Source organism: Centroberyx affinis, unplaced genomic scaffold (genome assembly GCF_046629955.1).
Source record: "Centroberyx affinis isolate AG114_WGS23_722 - 3 ecotype Tasmania unplaced genomic scaffold, CSIRO-AGI_Caff_v1 ptg000876l_1, whole genome shotgun sequence".
In the NCBI taxonomy this organism is placed as follows: domain Eukaryota; kingdom Metazoa; phylum Chordata; class Actinopteri; order Beryciformes; family Berycidae; genus Centroberyx; species Centroberyx affinis.
In genome coordinates, this window is record NW_027279468.1 from 74323 (window position 1) to 90938 (window position 16616).

Consider the following 16616-nt stretch of genomic DNA (forward strand, 5'->3'; position numbering starts at 1 on the left):
CACCTCAGAAACCATAAGCCCCACAGCACCCAAACTTTCCACATAGGTTGGAAATGTCACCCACTACTCAGGCAACAAAAATGACACCAATCCACCTGATGGTGGCGCTATAACAGCCCCCTGCACGTTTTGGTCCATAACTCCTGAACCGTGAGTCACAGAATCAAAATTCCACTTCTCCTGGATTCCCTGGATCCCCATGCATCTATCCAGATAGGCCACGCCCATTTCCGTCTGACTAGATTTTCCGCCATTTTGAATTTTCTCAAAAACCTATTTTTGCCAACTCCTCCTAGACCGTTGAGGCAATCATCTCCAAATTTGGTGTGCATCACCTCTGGATCCCCATGATCAAAAGTTATGGAAATCGGTTTGATATTCCCTACCGTTCTGATTTAATTAGCTTCCAAAATTTAATCAAACGTTGTGGGCGGGGTCTATTTCACAGAAACTGCCGTAACTCATGAGTGCATTATGCTACCTGCACCAAATTTGGTACACATGTGCAGATGTCTACTCTGAGATACCAGCCCGAATTTGCTGTCATTTCGCCCATAGGGGGTGCTACAGCAACGTTTCAGATTTTAAATGCCCATAACTCAGTAACTATACATCATAGAAACACAATTCTTTTGTTCCTGTATTCCTTGTGTAAAGCCGCATCATTTTGATAGGCTCCGCCCATTCCCGCCATATTTGATTTTCCGCCATTTTGAATTTTCTCAAAAACCTATTTTTGCAAACTCCTCCTAGACCGTTGAGGCAATCATCTCCAAATTTGGTATGCATGATCTCTGGCCTCCCCTGATTAAAAGTTATGAAAAGATTTCATGTACTCCATATCGTCTGGCCGCTATAGGCCAATCAATTGTAGGGCGTGGCACATATGTGACAAAATGAGCCATAACTCATGAATGCCTTGTACTATCTCAACCAAAGTTGGTGCACTTGTGCAGGTATCAACTCTGAGGCCATGTGCAAAATTTGGTGCCAACGACACGCATGTACCCTAGAGGTCACCAGATTCTTGGACCCCGTCATTGCCGCTTGCGGCTATATTTATTATTATTTTTCTTCTCGTGCCCTAAAAGTATCTGCACCTCAGAAACCATAAGCCCCACAGCACCCAAACTTTCCACATAGGTTGGAAATGTCACCCACTACTCAGGCAACAAAAATGACACCAATCCACCTGATGGTGGCGCTATAACAGCCCCCTGCACGTTTTGGTCCATAACTCCTGAACCGTGAGTAACAGAATCAAAATTCCACTTCTCCTGGATTCCCTGGATCCCCATGCATCTATCCAGATAGGCCACGCCCATTTCCGTCTGACTAGATTTTCCGCCATTTTGAATTTTATCAAAAACCTATTTTTGCCAACTCCTCCTAGACCGTTGAGGCAATCACCTCCAAATTTGGTGTGCATCACCTCTGGATCCCCATGATTAAAAGTTATGGAAATCGGTTTGATATTCCCTACCGTTCTGATTTAATTAGCTTCCAAAATTTAATCAAACGTTGTGGGCGGGGTCTATTTCACAGAAACTGCCGTAACTCATGAGTGCATTATGCTACCTGCACCAAATTTGGTAGACATGTGCAGATGTCTACTCTGACATACCAGCCCGAATGTCCTGTCATGTCACCCATAGGGGGCGCTACAGCAACGTTTCACATTTTAAATGCCCATAACTCAGTAACTATACATCATAGAAACAAAATTCTTTTGTTCCTGTATTCCTTGGGTAAAGCCGCATCATTGTGATAGGCTCCGCCCATTCCCGCCATAGTTGATTTTCCGCCATTTTGAATTTTCTCAAAAACCTATTTTTGCTAACTCCTCCTAGACCGTTGAGGCAATCATCTCCAAATTTGGTATGCATGATCTCTGGCCTCCCCTGATTAAAAGTTATGAAAAGATTTCATGTACTCCATATCGTTTGGCCGCTATAGGCCAATCATTTGTGGGGCGTGGCACATATGTGACAAAATGAGCCATAACTCATGAACGCCTTGTGCTATCTTAACCAAAGTTGGTGCACTTGTGCAGGTATCAACTCTGGGGCCATGTGCAAAATTTGGTGTCTATAACACGCATTTACCCTAGAGGTCACCAGATGCTTGGACCCCGTCATTGCCGCATGCGGCTATATTTAGGGGTCCAAGCACGTAGTGCGAGGAACCCTATTGTAATTGTTCCGATTATTAGGGGTCCAAGCACATAAGTGCGAGGAACCCTATTGTAATTGTTCCGATTATTATTAGGGGTCCAAGCACATAAGTGCGAGGAACCCTATTGTAATTGTTCCGATTATTATTATTATTATTATTATTTTTCTTTTTCTTCTCGTGCCTTAAAAGTGTCTGCACCTCAGAAACCATAAGCCCCACAGCACCCAAACTTTCCACATAGGTTGGAAATGTCACCCACTACTCAGGCAACAAAAATGACACCAATCCACCTGATGGTGGCGCTATAACAGCTCCCTGCACGTTTTGGTCCATAACTCCTGAACCGTGAGTCACAGAATCAAAATTCCACTTCACCTGGATTCCCTGGATCCCCATGCATCTATCCAGATAGGCCACGCCCATTTCCGTCTGACTAGATTTTCCGCCATTTTGAATTTTATCAAAAACCTATTTTTGCAAACTCCTCCTAGACCGTTGAGGCAATCATCTCCAAATTTGGTGTGCATCACCTCTGGATCCCCATGATTAAAAGTTATGGAAATCGTTTTGATATTCCCTACTGTTCTGATTTAATTAGCTTCCAAAGTTTAATCAAACGTTGTGGGCGGGGTCTATTTCACAGAAACTGCCGTAACTCATGAGTGCATTATGCTACCTGCACCAAATTTGGTACACATGTGTAGATGTCTACTCTGAGATACCAGCCCGAATGTCCTGTCATGTCACCCATAGGGGGCGCTACAGCAACGTTTCAGATTTTAAATGCCCATAACTCAGTAACTATACATCATAGAAACACAATTCTTGTGTTCCTGTATTCCTTGGGTAAAGCCGCATCATTTTGATAGGCTCCGCCTATTCCCGCCATATTTGATTTTCCGCCATTTTGAATTTTCTCAAAAACCTATTTTTGTGAACTCCTCCTAGACCGTTGAGGCAATCATCTCCAAATTTGGTATGCGTTATCTCTGGCCTCACCTGATTCAAAGTCATGAAAAGATTTCCTGTACTCCATATCGTTTGGCCGCTACAGGCCAATCAATTGTAGGGCGTGGCACATATGTGACAAAATGAGCCATAACTCATTAACGCCTTGTGCTATCTCAACCAAAGTTGGTGCACTTGTGCAGGTATCAACTCTGAGGACATGTGCAAAATTTGGTGTCTATAACACGCATGTAACCTAGAGGTCACCAGATGCTTGGACCCCGTCATTGCCGCATGCGGCTATATTTATTATTATTATTATTATTATTTTTCTTCTCGTGCCCTAAAAGTATCTGCACCTCAGAAACCATAAGCCCCACAGCACCCAAACTTTCCACATAGGTTGGAAATGTCACCCACTACTCAGGCAACAAAAATGACACCAATCCACCTGATGGTGGCGCTATAACAGCCCCCTGCACGTTTTGGTCCATAACTCCTGAACCGTGAGTCACAGAATCAAAATTCCACTTCTCCTGGATTCCCTGGATCCCCATGCATCTATCCAGATAGGCCACGCCCATTTCCGTCTGACTAGATTTTCCGCCATTTTGAATTTTCTCAAAAACCTACTTTTGCGAACTCCTCCTAGACCGTTGAGGCAATCATCTCCAAATTTGGTGTGCATCATCTCTGGATGGCCCTGATTAAAAGTTATGGAAATCGGTTTGATATTCCCTACCGTTCTGATTTAATTAGCTTCCAAAGTTTAATCAAACGTTGTGGGCGGGTCTATTTCACAGAAACTGCCGTAACTCATGAGTGCATTATGCTACCTGCACCAAATTTGGTACACATGTGCAGATGTCTACTCTGAGATACCAGCCCGAATTTGCTGTCATTTCACCCATAGGGGGCGCTACAGCAACGTTTTAATTTTTAAATGCCCATAGCCCAGTCACTATACATCATAGACACAAAATTCTTTTGTTCCTGTATTCCTTGGGTAAAGCTGCATCATTTTGATAGGCCCCGCCCAGTCCCGCCATATTTGATTTTCCGCCATGTTGAATTTTCTCAAAAACCTATTTTTGCAAACTCCTCCTAGACCGTTGAGGCAATCATCTCCAGATTTGGTATGCATGATCTCTGGCCTCCCCTGATTAAAAGTCATGAAAAGATTTCCTGTACTCCATATCGTTTGGCCGCTACAGGCCAATCAATTGTAGGGCGTGGCACATATGTGACAAAATGAGCCATAACTCATGAACGCCTTGTGCTATCTTAACCAAAGTTGGTGCAGTTGTGCAGGTATCAACTCTGAGGTCATGTGCAAAATTTGGTGTCTATAACACGCATTTACCCTAGAGGTCACCAGATGCTTGGACCCCGTCATTGCCGCATGCGGCTATATTTATTATTATTAGGGGTCCAAGCACGTAGTGCGAGGAACCCTATTGTAATTGTTCCGATTATTATTATTAGGGCCCGAGCACGACTTCGTGCGAAGCCCTATTGAAACTGAAGGAATTATTATTCTTTTTCTTTTTATTTTTCGCCGGACAAATAAATCGGACTTTTGAGGGCCTAAACGTGCTGGAAAAGTTGCGAAACTTTGCACACGTGTCAGAAGTGGCGAAAAATTATATATTTTATGGGTCTCGCGCATGGGTGTGGCAAAATGGCTCGATAGCGCCCCCTACAAAATTTCAAAAAAATACTCACAGCCGTACGTTTCCCCTAGACGTACGAAACTTGGTAGGCACGTGTATCATGTCCAGACTTAAAAAAAAGTCCATAGGTACCATGCGCCTAAACCCGACAGGAAGTCCGCCATTTTGAATTGATTGCGACATATTGGGGCGTTTTTGGGCGTTTGCGGGGGTCGTACTTTAACGAACTCCTCCTAGGCGAATGATCGGATCCGCGTCAAACTCGGTCAGCGTGTATAAAAGACCTGGATGATGAAAAGTTATCAAAAGCTTGAGTTTTCGTCACACGGCGTGGGCGTGGCGTGGCGTCGAATTTTCGTGTTTCGCCACGAAACAGGAAGTGGGTTGTAACACCACTGTACATGGTCACATCTGGCCGAAACTTCACACGTTTGATAAGAGTCCCGGCCTGAACACGTCTACGTGCCGATATTCAGTTATAGTCATAGCGCCACCTACTGGCGACAGGAAGCTGTGTGAATTTGCAGGGGTCGTACTTTAACGAACTCCTCCTAGGCGGTTGATCGGATCCACGTCAAACTTAGTCAGCGTGTATAAAAGCCCTCGACGATGAAAAGTTATCAAAAGCTTGAGTTTTCGTCACACGGCGTTGCCCTGGCGGCGCGGCGAATTTCGATGTTTCGCCGTGACACAGGAAGCTGCGTTAACTTGAGTTTACATCGTCCGATCTGCACCAAATTTCACATGCTGGACAAGAGTCCAGGCCTGAGGACATCTACAAGCCGATTGGGAGTCATAGGCATTGCGCCACCTACTGGCGACACCAAACAGGAAGTGGGTTGTAACGCGACTCTACGTGGTCAAATCTGGCCCAAACTTCACATGTCGGATGAGAGTCCCGGCCTGAACGCGTCTACGTGCCGATATTCGGTTATAGCCATAGCGCCGCCTACTGGCAACAGGAAGTTGTGTGAACTTGAGCGTACGTTGTCCGATCTGCACCGGATTTCACATGAGGGACGAGAGTCCAGGCCTGAGGACGTCTACATGCCCCGCGGCTGCAGCACACCCCGACTTGCACACGGAGGCGAGGGCCCGCTCATCACTGCTTGCAGTTTTAATTATTATTATTTTTCTTCTCGTGCCCTAAAAGTATCTGCACCTCAGAAACCATAAGCCCCACAGCACCCAAACTTTCCACATAGGTTGGAAATGTCACCCACTACTCAGGCAACAAAAATGACACCAATCCACCTGATGGTGGCGCTATAACAGCCCCCTGCACGTTTTGGTCCCTAACTCCTGAACCGTGAGTCACAGAATCAAAATTCCACTTCTCCTGGATTCCCTGGATCCCCATGCATCTATCCAGATAGGCCACGCCCATTTCCGTCTGACTAGATTTTCCGCCATTTTGAATTTTCTCAAAAACCTATTTTTGCGAACTCCTCCTAGACCGTTGAGCCAATCATCTCCAAATTTGGTGTGCATCACCTCTGGATCCCCATGATTAAAAGTTATGGAAATCGGTTTGATATTCCCTACCGTTCTGATTTCATTAGCTTCCAAAGTTTAATCAAACGTTGTGGGCGGGGTCTATTTCACAGAAACTGCCGTAACTCATGAGTGCATTATGCTACCTGCACCAAATTTGGTACACATGTGCAGATGTCTACTCTGAGATACCAGCCCGAATGTCCTGTCATGTCACCCATAGGGGGCGCTACAGCAACGTTTTAAATTTGAAATGCCCATAACTCAGTAACTATACATCATAGACACAAAATTCTTTTGTTCCTGTATTCCTTGGGTAACGCCGCATCATTGTGATAGGCCCCGCCCATTCCCGCCATATTTGATTTTCCGCCATTTTGAATTTTCTCAAAAACCTATTTTTGCGAACTCCTCCTAGACCGTTGAGGCAATCATCTCCAAATTTGGTATGCATGATCTCTGGATGCCCATGATTAAAAGTCATGAAAAGATTTCCTGTACTCCATATCGTTTGGCCGCTACAGGCCAATCAATTGTAGGGCGTGGCACATAGGTGACAAAATGAGCCATAACTCATGAACGCCTTGTGCTATCTCAACCAAAGTTGGTGCACTTGTGCAGGTATCAACTCTGAGGCCATGTGCGAAATTTGGTGTCTATAACACGCATGTACCCTAGAGGTCACCAGATGCTTGGACCCCGTCATTGCCGCATGCGGCTATATTTATTATTATTTTTCTTCCTGTGCCTTAAAAGTGTCTGCACCTCTGAAACCATAAGCCCCACAGCACCCAAACTTTCCACATAGGTTGGAAATGTCACCCACTACTCAGGCAACAAAAATGACACCAATCCTCCTGATGGTGGCGCTATAACAGCCCCCTGCACGTTTTGGTCCATAACTCCTGAACCGTGAGTCACAGAATCAAAATTCCACTTCTCCTGGATTCCCTGGATCCCCATGCATCTATCCAGATAGGCCACGCCCATTTCCGTCTGACTAGATTTTCCGCCATTTTGAATTTTCTCAAAAACCTATTTTTGCGAACTCCTCCTAGACCGTTGAGGCAATCATCTCCAAATTTGGTGTGCATCACCTCTGGATCCCCATGATCAAAAGTTATGGAAATCGTTTTGATATACCTTACCGTTCAGATTTAATTAGCTTCCAAAGTTTAATCAAACGTTGTGGGCGGGGTCTATTTCACAGAAACTGCCGTAACTCATGAGTGCATAATGCTACCTGCACCAAATTTGGTACACATGTGCACATGTCTACTCTGAGATACCAGCCCGAATGTCCTGTCATTTCACCCATAGGGGGCGCTACAGCAACGTTTCAGATTTTAAATGCCCATAACTCAGTAACTATACATCATAGAAACAAAATTCTTGTGTTCCTGTATTCCTTGGGTAAAGCCGCATCATTGTGATAGGCCACGCCCATTGGCGACTTATCAGATTTTCCGCCATTTTGAATTTTCTCAAAAACCTATTTTTGCAAACTCCTCCTACACCGTTGAGGCAATCATCTCCAGATTTGGTATGCATGATCTCTGGCCTCCCCTGATTAAAAGTCATGAAAAGATTTCCTGTACTCCATATCGTTTGGCCGCTACAGGCCAATCAATTGTAGGGCGTGGCACATATGTGACAAAATGAGCCATAACTCATGAACGCCTTGTGCTATCTCAACCAAAGTTGGTGCACTTGTGCAGGTATCAACTCTGAGGCCATGTGCAAAATTTGGTGTCTATAACACGCATGTACCCTAGAGGTCACCAGATGCTTGGACCCCGTCATTGCCGCATGCGGCTATATTTAGGGGTCCAAGCACGTAGTGCGAGGAACCCTATTGTAATTGTTCCGATTATTATTATTATTATTATTAGGGGTCCAAGCACATAAGTGCGAGGAACCCTATTGTAATTGTTCCGATTATTATTATTAGGGGTCCAAGCACGTAGTGCGAGGAACCCTATTGTAATTGTTCCGATTATTATTATTATTATTATTTTTCTTCTCGTGCCCTAAAAGTATATGCACCTCAGAAACCATAAGCCCCACAGCACCCAAACTTTCCACATAGGTTGGAAATGTCACCCACTACTCAGGCAACAAAAATGACACCAATCCACCTGATGGTGGCGCTATAACAGCCCCCTGCACGTTTTGGTCCATAACTCCTGAACCGTGAGTCACAGAATCAAAATTCCACTTCTCCTGGATTCCCTGGATCCCCATGCATCTATCCAGATAGGCCACGCCCATTTCCGTCTGACTAGATTTTCCGCCATTTTGAATTTTCTCAAAAACCTATTTTTGCCAACTCCTCCTAGACCGTTGAGGCAATCATCTCCAAATTTGGTGTGCATCACCTCTGGATCCCCATGATTAAAAGTTATGGAAATCGGTTTGATATTCCCTACCGTTCTGATTTAATTAGCTTCCAAAGTTTAGTCACACGTTGTGGGCGGGGTCTATTTCACAGAAACTGCCGTAACTCATGAGTGCATTATGCTACCTGCACCAAATTTGGTACACATGTGCAGATGTCTACTCTGAGATACCAGCCCGAATGTCCTGTCATGTCACCCATAGGGGGCGCTACAGCAACGTTTCAGATTTGAAATGCCCATAACTCAGTAACTATACATCATAGAAACACAATTCTTTTGTTCCTGTATTCCTTGGGTAAAGCCGCATCATTTTGATAGGCTCCGCCTATTCCCGCCATTTTTGATTTTCCGCCATTTTGAATTTTCTCAAAAACCTATTTTTGCGAACTCCTCCTAGACCGTTGAGGCAATCATCTCCAAATTTGGTATGCATGATCTCTGGCCTCCCCTGATTAAAAGTCATGAAAAGATTTCCTGTACTCCATATCGTTTGGCCGCTATAGGCCAATCAATTGTAGGGCGTGGCACATATGTGACAAAATGAGCCATAACTCATGAACGCCTTGTGCTATCTCAACCAAAGTTGGTGCACTTGTGCAGGTATCAACTCTGAGGTCATGTGCACAATTTGGTGTCTATAACACGCATGTACCCTAGAGGTCACCAGATGCTTGGACCCCGTCATTGCCGCATGCGGCTATATTTATTATTATTATTTTTCTTCTCGTGCCCTAAAAGTATCTGCACCTCAGAAACCATAAGCCCCACAGCACCCAAACTTTCCACATAGGTTGGAAATGTCACCCACTACTCAGGCAACAAAAATGACACCAATCCACCTGATGGTGGCGCTATAACAGCCCCCTGCACGTTTTGGTCCATAACTCCTGAACCGTGAGTCACAGAATCAAAATTCCACTTATCCTGGATTCCCTGGATCCCCATGCATCTACCCAGATAGGCCACGCCCATTTCCGTCTAACTAGATTTTCCGCCATTTTGAATTTTCTCAAAAACCTATTTTTGCGAACTCCTCCTAGACCGTTGAGGCAATCATCTCCAAATTTGGTGTGCATCACCTCTGGATGGCCATGATTGAAAATCATGAAAAGATTTTTGATATTCCAAACCGTTCTGATTTAATTAGCTTCCAAAGTTCAGTCAACGGTTGTGGGCGGGGTCTATTTTACAAAAATTGCCGTAACTCGTGAGTGCATTGTGCTACCTGCACCAAATTTGGTACACATGTGCAGATGTCTACTCTGAGATACCAGCCCGAATTTGCTGGCATTTCGCCCATAGGGGGCGCTACAGCAACGTTTTAAATTTTAAATGCCCATAACTCAGTAACTATACATCACAGAAACAGAATTCTTTTGTTCCTGTATTCCTTGGGTAAAGCCGCATCATTGTGATAGGCCCCGCCCATTCCCGCCATATTAGATTTTCCGCCATGTTGAATTTTCTCAAAAACCTATTTTTGCAAACTCCTCCTAGACCGTTGAGGCAATCATCTCCAAATTTGGTATGCATTATCTCTGGCCTCTCCTGATTAAAACTTATGAAAAGACTTCATGTACTCCATATCGTTTGGCCGCTACAGGCCAATCAATTGTAGGGCGTGGCACATATGTGACAAAATTAGCCATAACTCATGAACGCCTTGTGCTATCTCAACCAAAGTTGGTGCACTTGTGCAGGTATCAACTCTGAGGACATGTGCAAAATTTGGTGTCTATAACACGCATGTACCCTAGAGGTCACCAGATGCTTGGACCCCGTCATTGCCGCATGCGGCTATATTTAGGGGTCCAAGCACGTAGTGCGAGGAACCCTATTGTAATTGTTCCGATTATTATTATTATTATTATTATTTTTCTTCTCGTGCCCTAAAAGTGTCTGCACCTCAGAAACCATAAGCCCCACAGCACCCAAACTTTCCACATAGGTTGGAAATGTCACCCACTACTCAGGCAACAAAAATGACACCAATCCACCTGATGGTGGCGCTATAACAGCCCCCTGCACGTTTTGGTCCATAACTCCTGAACCGTGAGTCACAGAATCAAAATTCCACTTCTCCTGGATTCCCTGGATCCCCATGCATCTATCCAGATAGGCCACGCCCATTTCCGTCTGACTAGATTTTCCGCCATTTTGAATTTCCTCAAAAACCTATTTTTGCCAACTCCTCCTAGACCGTTGAGGCAATCATCTCCAAATTTGCTGTGCATCACCTCTGGATCCCCATGATCAAAAGTTATGGAAATCGTTTTGATATACCTTACCGTTCTGATTTAATTCGCTTCCAAAGTTTAATCAAACGTTGTGGGCGGGGTCTATTTCACAGAAACTGCTGTAACTCATGAGTGCATTATGCTACCTGCACCAAATTTGGTAGACATGTGCACATGTCTACTCTGAGATACCAGACCGAATGTCCTGTCATGTCACCCATAGGGGGCGCTACAGCAACGTTTCAGATTTGAAATGCCCATAACTCAGTAACTATACATCATAGAAACAAAATTCTTTTGTTCCTGTATTCCTTGGGTAAAGCCGCATCATTTTGATAGGCTCCGCCCATTCCCGCCATATTTGATTTTCCGCCATTTTGAATGTTCTCAAAAACCTATTTTTGCGAACTCCTCCTACACCGTTGAGGCAATCATCTCCAGATTTGGTATGCATGATCTCTGGCCTCCCCTGATTAAAAGTCATGAAAAGATTTCCTGTACTCCATATCGTTTGGCCGCTACAGGCCAATCAATTGTAGGGCGTGGCACATATGTGACAAAATGACCCATAACTCACGAACGCCTTGTGCTATCTCAACCAAAGTTGGTGCAGTTGTGCAGGTATCAACTCTGAGGACATGTGCAACATTTGGTGCCAACAACACGCATGTACCCTAGAGGTCACCAGATGCTTGGACCCCGTCATTGCCGCATGCGGCTATATTTAGGGGTCCAAGCACGTAGTGCGAGGAACCCTATTGTAATTGTTCCGATTATTATTATTATTATTATTTTTCTTCTCGTGCCCTAAAAGTATCTGCACCTCAGAAACCATAAGCCCCACTGCACCCAAACTTTCCACATAGGTTGGAAATGTCACCCACTACTCAGGCAACAAAAATGACACCAATCCACCTGATGGTGGCGCTATAACAGCCCCCTGCACGTTTTGGTCCATAACTCCTGAACCGTGAGTCACAGAATCAAAATTCCACTTCTCCTGGATTCCCTGGATCCCCATGCATCTATCCAGATAGGCCACGCCCATTTCCGTCTGACTAGATTTTCCGCCATTTTGAATTTTCTCAAAAACCTATTTTTGCGAACTCCTCCTAGACCGTTGAGGCAATCATCTCCAAATTTGGTGTGCATCACCTCTGGATCCCCATGATTAAAAGTTATGGAAATCGTTTTGATATTCCCTACCGTTCTGATTTAATTAGCTTCCAAAGTTTAATCAAACGTTGTGGGCGGGGTCTATTTCACAGAAACTGCCGTAACTCATGAGTGCATTATGCTACCTGCACCAAATTTGGTAGACATGTGCAGATGTCTACTCTGAGATACCAGCCCGAATGTCCTGTCATGTCACCCATAGGGGGCGCTACAGCAACGTTTTAAATTTGAAATGCCCATAACTCAGTAACTATACATCATAGAAACAAAATTCTTGTGTTCCTGTATTCCTTGGGTAAAGCCGCATCATTTTGATAGGCTCCGCCCATTCCCGCCATATTTGATTTTCCGCCATTTTGAATTTTCCCAAAAACCTATTTTTGCGAACTCCTCCTAGACCGTTGAGGCAATCATCTCCAGATTTGGTATGCATGATCTCTGGCCTCCCCTGATTAAAAGTCATGAAAAGATTTCCTGTACTCCATATCGTTTGGCCGCTATAGGCCAATCAATTGTAGGGCGTGGCACATATGTGACAAAATGAGCCTTAACTCATGAACGCCTTGTGCTATCTCAACCAAAGTTGGTGCACTTGTGCAGGTATCAACTCTGAGGACATGTGCAAAATTTGGTGCCAACAACACGCATGTACCCTAGAGGTCACCAGATGCTTGGACCCCGTCATTGCCGCATGCGGCTATATTTATTATTATTATTATTATTTTTCTTCCTGTGCCTTAAAAGTGTCTGCACCTCTGAAACCATAAGCCCCACAGCACCCAAACTTTCCACATAGGTTGGAAATGTCACCCACTACTCAGGCAACAAAAATGACACCAATCCTCCTGATGGTGGCGCTATAACAGCCCCCTGCACGTTTTGGTCCATAACTCCTGAACCGTGAGTCACAGAATCAAAATTCCACTTCTCCTGGATTCCCTGGATCCCCATGCATCTATCCAGATAGGCCACGCCCATTTCCGTCTGACTAGATTTTCCGCCATTTTGAATTTTCTCAAAAACCTATTTTTGCGAACTCCTCCTAGACCGTTGAGGCAATCATCTCCAAATTTGGTGTGCATCACCTCTGGATCCCCATGATCAAAAGTTATGGAAATCGTTTTGATATACCTTACCGTTCAGATTTAATTAGCTTCCAAAGTTTAATCAAACGTTGTGGGCGGGGTCTATTTCACAGAAACTGCCGTAACTCATGAGTGCATAATGCTACCTGCACCAAATTTGGTACACATGTGCACATGTCTACTCTGAGATACCAGCCCGAATGTCCTGTCATTTCACCCATAGGGGGCGCTACAGCAACGTTTCAGATTTTAAATGCCCATAACTCAGTAACTATACATCATAGAAACAAAATTCTTGTGTTCCTGTATTCCTTGGGTAAAGCCGCATCATTGTGATAGGCCACGCCCATTGGCGACTTATCAGATTTTCCGCCATTTTGAATTTTCTCAAAAACCTATTTTTGCAAACTCCTCCTACACCGTTGAGGCAATCATCTCCAGATTTGGTATGCATGATCTCTGGCCTCCCCTGATTAAAAGTCATGAAAAGATTTCCTGTACTCCATATCGTTTGGCCGCTACAGGCCAATCAATTGTAGGGCGTGGCACATATGTGACAAAATGAGCCATAACTCATGAACGCCTTGTGCTATCTCAACCAAAGTTGGTGCACTTGTGCAGGTATCAACTCTGAGGCCATGTGCAAAATTTGGTGTCTATAACACGCATGTACCCTAGAGGTCACCAGATGCTTGGACCCCGTCATTGCCGCATGCGGCTATATTTATTATTATTTTTCTTCTCGTGCCCTAAAAGTATATGCACCTCAGAAACCATAAGCCCCACAGCACCCAAACTTTCCACATAGGTTGGAAATGTCACCCACTACTCAGGCAACAAAAATGACACCAATCCACCTGATGGTGGCGCTATAACAGCCCCCTGCACGTTTTGGTCCATAACTCCTGAACCGTGAGTCACAGAATCAAAATTCCACTTCTCCTGGATTCCCTGGATCCCCATGCATCTATCCAGATAGGCCACGCCCATTTCCGTCTGACTAGATTTTCCGCCATTTTGAATTTTATCAAAAACCTATTTTTGCCAACTCCTCCTAGACCGTTGAGACAATCATCTCCAAATTTGGTGTGCATCACCTCTGGATCCCCATGATTAAAAGTTATGGAAATCGGTTTGAAATTCCCTACCGTTCTGATTTAATTAGCTTCCAAAGTTTAATCAAACGTTGTGGGCGGGGTCTATTTCACAGAAACTGCCGTAACTCATGAGTGCATTGTGCTACCTGCACCAAATTTGGTACATATGTGCAGATGTCTACTCTGAGATACCAGCCCGAATTTGCTGTCATTTCACCCATAGGGGGCGCTACAGCAACGTTTTAAATTTTAAATGCCCATAACTCAGTAACTATACATCATAGAAACAAAATTCTTGTGTTCCTGTATTCCTTGGGTAAAGCCGCATCATTTTGATAGGCTCCGCCCATTCCCGCCATATTTGATTTTCCGCCATTTTGAATTTTCTCAAAAACCTATTTTTGCAAACTCCTCCTAGACCGTTGAGGCAATCGTCTCCAAATTTGGTATGCATTATCTCTGGCCTCTCCTGATTGAAAATTATGAAAAGATTTCCTGTACTCCATATCGTTTGGCCGCTACAGGCCAATCAATTATAGGGCGTGGCACATATGTGACAAAATTAGCCATAACTCATGAACGCCTTGTGCTATCTCAACCAAAGTTGGTGCACTTGTGCAGGTATCAACTCTGAGGCCATGTGCAAAATTTGGTGTCTATAACACGCATGTACCCTAGAGGTCACCAGATGCTTGGACCCCGTCATTGCCGCATGCGGCTATATTTCTCATTTTTATTGAAAAACGTATTAAAATGATTGTGGTGTGATTTTTGCGGGGATCTGTACCAAACAAAGATGTTTTCTTAAGTCTGTAGAATATGATGTGTAGGCCAGGACATCTCTGCAGCACCACAATATTTCATTTAAAATGCTATTTTGACACATTTCACCTTTAACAAATATTGAGCCTCCTGCGATTTGAAAATTGCAGTAGGCCATATTGCGATTTCGATAAAATTTCGATTCATTGTTCAGCCCTAGTCCCAAGTCACCAGAACCCAAGTCAAGTCTCAAGTCTTCTCTTCATGCATCAAGTCAAGTCTCAAGCAATTAAAATTGTGACTCAAGTCTGACTCGAGTTCAAGTCATGTGACTCTGTAACTTGTTATTAACATGCTCATTTTGATGCCAAAATCTCATATTCATAAGGCAAACTTTGTAAAATCTGTATCCTGCTCATTGATTCCCTGAAACAACAAGCACACAAAAAACAATAAACTATAAATTCAACTTCCCGAAATTCCAATTCAATTCTGTTCCTGTAGATTCCAATTAAATTCCAATTCCAATCCTCAGTTGAATTAGAATTGATGAGTTCTGTCATGAATTGACCCAACCTCGTTATGGCATTATTAATCTCCTATGGTGTCATTATAATATTCCAATAGGGACTTCCAGTATGTCTGTGGTACTCAATAGTGAGTTTATAATCACCTTATTATGTTTCATCTCCTATGGCTTCACTATAATATTTCTATAATCTTATAGTTTATAGCTGATACGAATTGCTTATAGTATCTTATCTTATAGTATAGATATCACTACATTATTTCTAGAATATTCCTAGGGGCTTTCACTTCTGCTGTGATATCTTTATAGTAAATTAGTAAAATATTTACTATAATTCTTTTTCGTAAGACTATTCCTCTGCAATGTTGACAGTAAACTAGCACACATTGTACATGGTGGCGCTTGTTTTTCTACCCTTGGTCACCCGGGCGGTCGGAGTTTGCAACTTTTAACCAACGAACCAACTAAATAATCGGCAAACCCCGCCCGCCCCGCCACATGCGTACAGAAAATCGAGCAGAACTAGCCTCGACTCGCTGTATACTCCTGAACCCACGTGGTGACGTTACTGAACAAATCCAGTTTACAAAAGCAAATAAAACATATATGTGCCTCTGCATAGGTTTTACAACACTTAACCCTTCCCGTGTTCAACTTTAAGCAGTTTATAGTTTGCTAATTCGCTCTCTTACCTCTGAAATGCAGCTGCTAGCTAACTTGTCGGCTTGTGGAGTGTGTGTTTCCTGCAGTGAACATGTGTTCCAGACCCGACCAATCAATCACAAATCGATTAAACTAGTGAAGGAAACGTGCTGTTGTCTCTTCTCGTCGCCATACATACACCAGACTGTCTGCAAATACAACTACTAGAAAACATTCACTGGTACTGATGGCATACGAGTATACGGGGTGAGAAAGTGTCAATATTTCTTCGAGTGTTTTGCTCGATCGCTTTCGTGTAGGTAATGTATTGCTTTTGGCTGTGATCCCAGAAGAATCACAGGCGATAATTTGAGTAGTCATGCTTCTATTTTGTTGACA

At 43.8% G+C, this 16616-nt stretch overlaps 1 protein-coding gene across 1 annotated transcript in view; it reads right to left on the bottom strand.

The window, feature by feature from the left end:
• Window positions 1–16318, bottom strand: part of wdr3 (WD repeat domain 3) — a 56293-nt gene extending 39975 nt beyond the window's left edge. Inside the window, exon 1 of the mRNA XM_071521230.1 lies at window positions 16268–16318. The gene's annotated coding sequence lies outside the window, so the exon portion shown is untranslated. The remainder of the gene's footprint in view (window positions 1–16267) is intronic.
• Window positions 16319–16616: the final 298 nt, after the last annotated feature.